The following is an 8,691-nucleotide window of genomic DNA, read 5'->3' as shown; positions in this document are numbered from 1 at the left end:
TAGTGGGTGATTGTCATGGGTCACCCCTTCATTCTGACTTAACTGAATTAAGTACGAGAGTATATCTTGGAGAAGAAGTAAGTGTGAATTGAAAGAAAAACAATAGTACTTGCATTAATTCATGAAGAACAGCAGAGCTCCACACCTTAATCTATGGGGTGTAGAAATTCCACCGTAGAAAATACATAAGAGAAAAAGGTCTAGGCATGGCCGAATGGCCAACCTCTAAGTCCAAAGTCTAAGGACTAAACGTCCAGAGATAGATACGAATACAATAGTAAAAAGTGCTATTTATACTAAACTAGTTACTAGAGATTACAGAAAATAAGTAACTAAGTGCAGATAGTGCAGAAATCCACTTCCAAGGCCCATTTGGTGTGTGCTTGGGCTGAGCATTGAGTTTTACACGTGCATATGCCATTCTTGGAGTTAAACGCCAGCTTGGGTGCCAGTTTGGGCGTTTAACTCTAGTACTGGTGCCAGTTCTGGCGTTTTACTCTAGAAAAGGGTTTATGGTGGGCGTTTAGACGCCAGTTTGGGCCATCAAAGCTGTGGCAAAGTATAGACTATTATATATTTCTGGAAATCCCAAGATGTCTACTTTCCCACATAATTGAGATCGCACCAATTGGGCTTCTGTAGCTCCAGAAAATCCACTTTAAGTGCAGGAGGGTCAGAATCCAACAGCATCTGTAGTCCTTTCTCAGCCTCTGAATAAGATTTTTGCTCAGGTCCCTCAATTTCAGCCAGAAAATACCTGAAATTACAAAAAAACACACAAACTCATAGTAAAGTCCAGAAATGTAATTTTTTCATAAAAACTAATAAAAATATAATAAAAAGTAACTAAAACATACTAAAAACTATGTAAAAACAATGCCAAAAAGGGTATAAAATATCCGCTCATCATAGAATCCAAAAATGTGATTTTAACACTAAAACCTATAAAAACTTAATAAAAACTAAATAAAACACACTAAAAACTATATGAAAATGATGTCAAAAATCATATAAAATATCCGCTCATCACAACACCAAACTTAAACCGTTGCTTGTCCCCAAGCAACTAAAAACACAGTAGGATAAAAAGAAAATTAAGATACAATAAATTTCTATGTTTTAAATGAAGCTTAGTTAAAACCAGATGAGCGGGACTTAGTAGCTTTTTTCTTCCAAATAATTTTGGCATCTCACTATCCATTGAAACTTAGAGATGTAGGCATCCTTAGGAACTTAGAATCCAGATGATATCATTGACTTTCCTAGTTAAGCTTATTTTGATTCTTGAACACAGATTTCTGAGTCTTGGCTGTGACCCTAAGCACTCTATTTTCCAATGTTACCACCAGATACATTCATGCCACAGACACTTTAATTGGGTGAACCTTTTCAGATTGTGACTCAGCTTTGCTAGAGTGCCCAGATATAGGTGTCCAGAGCTCTTAAGCACACTCTTTTTGCTTTGGACCATGACTTTAACTGTTCAGTCTCAAGCTTTTCACTTGACACCTTCACGCCACAAGCACATGGTTAGGGACAGCTTGATTTAGCCGCTTAGGCCAGGATTTTATTCCTTTGGGCCCTCCTAACCACTGATGCTCAAAGCCTTGGGCCCTTTTACCCTTGCCTTTTAGGTTTAAGGGCTATTGGCTTTTTCTAATTGTTTTTTATTTTTTTCTTTCTTTTTATTTTTTATTTTTTTCATGCTTTTTTTTCGCATGCAAGCTTTTTCTTTTTCTTTTTGCTGCTTTTTCTTACTTCAAGAATCAATTTATGGATTTTTCAGATCACCAATAATACTTTTCCTTTTTTTATTATTCTTTCAAGAGCCAACATTCATAAATTTTAACTTCAAATATGCATTGTTTAATCATACCTTCAGAAAATAAAAGCAGATGACACGACATCAAACTAATTAAACTAATCTTATTTTAAACTTGAAATTCATGCATCTCTCAATTTTTTTCAATAAAAATTTTTATTTAAGTAAGGTGAGAGATATATGAAACATTTTACAGCTCAAAGACATCAATGCAAATGATCATGCAAATAGAGCAAGAAAATAAATAAACAGACAGAAAACAAAAAAATAACAGGAAAGGGGTGTAAAGAGAATGAATTCACCTGAATGATGGTGGCCAGTGCTCCTCCTTGAGGATCTAATGTAGTGCTTGATCTCTTCTATGTCACTCCTTTGTCTTTGTTAAGACTGCTGCACAGGCTCATGCGCATGCTTTCTGGTTTGCTCCACCCTCTTCTTCTATACTTAAGAGTGGTATAAGTCACAAAACAAAGCTTTTGCAACACCAAACTTAAGAGTTTTGCTCGTCCTCGAGAAAATATAATCAATGGGGAAGAAAAAGGTGGGGTAGGTAGAGCTTCTGTGGGACCTCTTGGTCTTGAGAGGCTAGGGAATTTCGAAATCCTTGCTTCTCTGGACTGGTGTTTGAACGCCCATGGGCTGCTCCATGGCTGGCGTTCAACACCAGAAATGCTTCCCCCTTGGGGCGTTGAATGCCCAGTAAGGGCTTCCTCACTGACGTTCAACTTTAACACTCTTTCTGGAGTGTTCTATTTTCACTGTTGTGAATTCTGTCTCTTGACTGATGCACATGATCATGACTCTAAAACTGAAAGAAAAACAAAATGAAAATAAAATTGGTTGAGAAAAGTTGGGTTGCCTCCCAACAAGTTCTCCTTTAAAGTCACTAGCTTGACCTTTATCTCCTTACGGAGGTGAGTATAGGCTCAGATTTTTGCCATTGACAGTGAATTTTCTGCCTATCCTCTCATGAATGAGCTCTACATGCTCTAGAGATAGGACACGGCTCACTGTATGTGGTAGGACTGGATTCTTTGTGAAGATAACTCTCATGCCAGGTGAGAGGCCTTCAGTAGGAGCTTTCTTGTCCTTCCAGCCTTTAGGTACTTTATTTTTAGTACCTTTGTGTATAGAGCTTATTGATGGTTGCCAAACACCAAACTTAGAATTGATGTATAGGGGCTCTGTAGAGCTCCGTACAAAAAGGGAGGGTTGGCACACTAAGTGTTGCACAGTTATCTCTCTTTTAGAAGGAGAATTGGGATGAGGCATCTTGAATAAGATGTGATCCTCCCCTATCTTTAGGGTTAGTTCTCCTTTAGCCACATTAATGATAGCATTAGTTGTGCCTAGGAAAGGTCTTCCAAGGATGACACAGTCATCTTCATCCTCTCCTATGTCCAAGACAATGAAGTTTGCAGGGATGTAGTGGTCTTCAACCTTAACCAAGACATGCTCCACTAAGCCATATGGCTTCTTCATAGTCTTGTCTGCCATCTCTAATGAGATGTGTGCAGCTTGTATCTCAAGAATTTCTAGCTTCTCCATTACAGAGAGTGGCATAAGGTTTATGCTTGACCCTAGGTCACACAGAGCCTTTTCAAAGGTCATAGTGCCTATGGTGCAAGGAATCAGAAAATGTCCAGGATCTGGAAGCTTCTGAGATAGCTCTTGCTGAACCAAAGCATGGAGTTCTTTGGTGAGCAGTGGAGGTTCTTCCTCCAGAGGCTTTGTACCAAATATCTTGGTATTCAGCTTCATAAGAGCTCCTAGGTACCGAGCAACTTGTTCTTCCCTGGTGTCCTCATCCTCAGCTGAGGATGAGTAATCATCAGAACTTATGCACTGCAGAAGTACATTCAAAGGAACCTCTATTGTCTTTATGGTTTCCTTTGGTTCTGGGCTAGAGGGTTCTTGAGTGGGCTTTAAGCACTCAGGGGGTGTGCTTTGACTGGTTTTCAACGCCAGCTCTATCAGCTTGTTGGGCATTGAACGTCCTTGCTGTCCACCCTCACTAGCATTAAATGCCATTCTCTCTAAAATTCTGGGTATTGAACGCCCAGAAGGGATGTCCTTGCTGGCATTCAACGCCAGCTTCCCTAGGCTGGTGGGCGTTGAACGCCCAGTGAGGGATTCTTCACTAGCGTTTAGCGCCAAAATAGCTGCCTGGTTGGGCGTTCAATGCCCAGTGAGGGGTTCCTCACTGGCGTTCAATGCTAGAAAGCCTTCCTATTTGGGCATTGAATGCCCAGCCAGTGCTCCCTGGCTGGCATTCAACACCAGCTTTTCTGCCAAGATTGGCATTAAACGCCCAGTGATGACTTCCTCACTGGTGTTTAATGCCAGGCTTGCTGCCATTGTGAGCGTTGAACACCCAGTGAAGGCTTCTTCACTGGCGTTCAATGCCTTCCCATTCTCCTCCATTTTGGCCTCAACCTCTATGGTTATGGCCTTGCACTCTTCTCTAGGATTAACCTCAGTATTACTAGAAAGAGTTTCAAGAGGAATCTCAGTGATCCTCTTGCTCAGTTGACCAACCTGTACCTCCAAATTCCTAATGGAGGACCTTGTTTCATTAATGAAACTATGAGTGGTCTTAGTTTGCGATGACAAGTCATCTTATGCTAGTTTCACAAGCATTTTTCATTTGTTTCATTAGGTTTTATGCACTTTCTTGCACAATAAGTAAGTGGATGTGGTGGAATTTCATGATTATGTTGATTTAATCAAACATCATTTATTTTGTACAAAATTATGAGATTTATGCAAGAATTAGGTGATTATTATGAATGGTGCAAATTCTTATGATTTTGGTGAGACTTTGATGGTGTGTTTGATTAATGGCAGGTAAAAAGATGATGAACAGAAAAAGCAAAGAAGCAGGGTGCAGGTGAACGCTACGTTCATTTCATGAACGCCACGTTCACCTGTGACGCGCATGCGCACTAGGCGCTTAAGCGCGGGATGGCATGTTGGAGATCCACGCATACGCATGCATGGCGCACACGCACGGATTGAGGATCAGCGTTCATCAACAACGATCGCTGCGTTCATTTTGAGTGAACTCCTGCGATGCTTTCAGAATTTGAATTTGAGATTTGTCACCGACGCGCACGCGTGCATGGCGCGCATGCGTCGATGTGATATTATGGGAGATTGGCGCAGACGTGTACGTGATGCCAAGGAATAGAAGTAAAGTTTTATCATCCACACGCACGCTCAAAGGGCGCGTACACGTGAGGAGCGTTCATGCCGCGAACGTAGCGTTCAGTTAATGAACGCTGCCAAGGGACGCGCACGCAGATGGTACGCACACGCGTCGATGGGGAAAAGCGCAAGGGACGCGCACGCACTAAGGACGCATACACGTCGGTGAAAGAACGCTACGTTTGGTTTGAGAATGCTACGTTCACCTGATGCTGCATGAAATTGCCATTTTGATCCACTTCTTCAAAGGCCAAAAAAAAAACCCACTCCAAGTACGGGAACCCAGGATTAGAAAGTGTATGAATAGATAAGAATTTGATTTCAAGAGGGGGCTCTTTTAGTTTTCATTTTTAGCATTTTTAGAATTGAGATCAGATCTGAGTTTTCTTTTCTGTTTCACTTTCTCTATTCTGCAACCTTCACTTTTCTGCTTTAGATTTTTTACTTTGGATTGAAGAATTCTTCTAAATTTCTTCATCTTGGAGTTCTTTTTTAATTTTCCTTTGATAGTTTTATAAATTGAAGATCTGATAATAGTTTATCTTCTTATTTTACTTTCTTCTGCAATTTCTTTTCTATTTTGTTAAGAGAGCAATTGAGATCTGAATCTTCTTTCTATTTTGTTGCACTTGTCAATTTCAATTTTAGGATTTCTTTCGCTTCAATTCTTCTAAAATTTTACTTTTCTGTTTTGGTACTTAAGTTCTAATTTGAAGTCTGTCATCTGAGAGTCATCTAGTCTACTGCATTTTATATTTTCTAGTTCTATTTTGAATCCCAGTACCCAAATCCCTTTAATCTTCATGCAATTTAAGTTTCCTTGCAATTTAGATTTAGAAATTTAAATTACTTGCACTTTAAGTTTTGGTCATATAACTTTCTTGCAATTTAAGTTTCAGCTCTTTTAATTTCTTGCACTTTATGTTTCTGCAATTTACTTTTCTGCAATTTAAGATTATGTCCAATTTCAATTCTGCACTTTAGTTTCCTTGCAATTTTACTTTTGTTAATCAAATTTCACTTAAATCATCAAATATCCACTTAACTAAATTCATCACCATACTAAAATTGCTCAATCCAACAATCCCTGTGGGATCGACCTCACTCTTGTGAGTTATTACTACTTGATGCAACCCGGTACACTTGCCGGTGAGTTTGTGTGGAATCATTTTTCCCTCATCAGTTAGGCTGGAGACTAGAGTGGCTAAGTCAGAAAGGCTCTACTTAGAGCTCTCCATATTCCCTTGAGAAGATGGGAATAGTGGTCTGTTGTTGAACCTATTCTGGTTCCTACCACCTTGGTTGTTATTGAAACCTTGCTGAGGTTTCTGTTGATCCTTCCATGAAAGGTTAGGATGATTCCTCCATGAAAGGTTGTAAGTGTTTTCATAGGGTTCTCCCATGTAATTCACCTCCTCCATGGTGGGTTGATCAGGATCATAAGCTTCTTCTTCAAGAGAAGCTTCCCGAGCACTACCAGCTGCAATTTGCATCCCAGTGAGATGTTGAGAGATCATGTTGACCTGTTGGGTCAAGATCTTATTCTGAGTCAGGATGGCATTTGTAACGACCCAATTTTCAGTATGTCTAGATCATACCGTAAACTGAGTGCTACCAACTTGTCTTCCTAATTATTATCTATTATTTATCATATGAGCTTGATTCGTTGTTAAAAACGCAGTTAATTTGCGGGGTATTTTCTTTTTGTAAACGTTTGGATTAATAGGCAGAATCATTCATAATCAATCCACAACTGATAACAGATAAAACAGTGATAAACAACCACACGTAAATACATCACAAGAAGTTAACAATATTCAGTGATCCAGCCTTTATTTAAGTATAGACTTTTAGTTAGAACACCCCTAGATATAGCTAGATAATAACTATATACATATATATAAATACAATACCCCAGGCCCTGACCTGTTCAAGAAGTCCCTAAGCTGGCACCCAGGCTAGCCTAGACTCTATACTCACCTAGTCCCTCTAAACTACTAAAGCGAGGGAAAGTACGTTCTAGGTCTTCAAAACTCAAGTCAGGTGGAACGTCATCGAAAGGTGGAACATCTTCTACTACTCCTGTGCATGATCATATGTCATCTTAGAGCATATTTCACTGGTACTTTATTGAGTGGCCGCATAACAACAACATCGTACGAAGGAATTAGGATAAAGTTCGTAGATAAAAAAGGCATAGATGTCGGCTGGTCCCACGGTATATACATATAAACAGATAACGGAGTTCACTCTAGACTTGGAAGACTACGCAGAGCAGAACCCTTTTGCAGAACGATCATCAGTGGACTACAGAAGGATGCTCTTGCTTCCATCTGGAGGAGGAAGGGAGAAAGAAGGGGTAAGAACTGGGGCATTCTTAGTAGGGCCAGCGTTATTAGTTAAGTTCATTAATTCCGTGTTTAGCAAACGAATAGCAAAATACCGAGAAGTAGTGAACAGAAGATACAGATAAATAGAGAAAATAGAAAAACCGACTGTCCTTCGTGCATACGTGTCGGTGGTTAAGAATACCACTCCTTCGTGACTACTGGCAGTCGGCGCAAGGCTCGACTCCTTAATATACGCACAAGGGGAAACAGTGATCCTCAGTTTGTGGGCGTCCCCGAGATCAATTCACAAACAAAATAATGATCCTCAGTTCGTGGGTTTCCCCGAGATCAACATACAACAACAAACACGATCCTCAGTTTGTGGGCTATACCCGAGATCAATACTCAACCATACAGTAATCTTCAGTTCGTGGGTTATACCCGAGATCAACATACAACAATTCGTGGGTTATTCCCGTAATCAATGATTATCAGTTCGTGGGTTTTTCCCGCATATAAAATAGTTAACAGTTCGTAGGTTTCTCCGAGATCAATGATCATTCAGTTCGTGGGTACTTTCCGTATTTAACCAATTATCCGTCCGTGGGTTTTACTACTCTTTTTTCTTTGTCTGTTTACTCTGCTCTGATTACCCTTTTCTCTGTATCTGTTTCCTCTGCTCTCATTACTCTTTTCTCTATATCCCTATTACTCTATTTTTTATCTCTTTACTTTACTCTGGTTACTCTATTTTTTGTGTTACTTTATTCTGCTCTGATTTCTCTGTTTAACGTATGTATTTAAAGCTTATGTAAATTTCGATATGAATAGTTAGCCTGTCCCAAGTATAGGTTCATTAAGTCTATATTGAAACAGTTTAACTTTTCATATAATACCTGACCCTAGCCGCAACTCAAGGACTAACTATGTTGCCCTAGTTCGTTCACTAATCTCTGTTTGTTTTCTGTCATTAAAACTTTACGGACTTTTTCTCCGAATTTCATCTCTTCTTTAAATTTTTATCTTTCCTTTATCTTTGCCTCACTAATATGTTATTACCACTCCCTAAGTGTTTTATGAAGGTAGTTATGAGATTCTGAGCTTAAAGTTGTCTTTCTAAAGCTTTTACAAAAAACTGCCTTTTTCGTATTATTTTATTATTTTAATTAAATATTATTATTTAATATTTTATTATTATTTATTATTTTATTAATATATTTTCGAAAATTACCTTTCTTTAACCTTTTACTTTATAAATTCACTTTTTACCACCCGTAACTTTTAATATTTCTACTTTAACCACCCTAACTTTCAGAAATTACAGAATAACCC

Source organism: Arachis ipaensis, chromosome B9 (assembly GCF_059453495.1).
Source record: "Arachis ipaensis isolate K30076 ecotype BB chromosome B9, ASM5945349v1, whole genome shotgun sequence".
Classification (NCBI taxonomy): Eukaryota; Viridiplantae; Streptophyta; class Magnoliopsida; order Fabales; family Fabaceae; genus Arachis; species Arachis ipaensis.
This window is presented reverse-complemented; position numbering follows the sequence as displayed.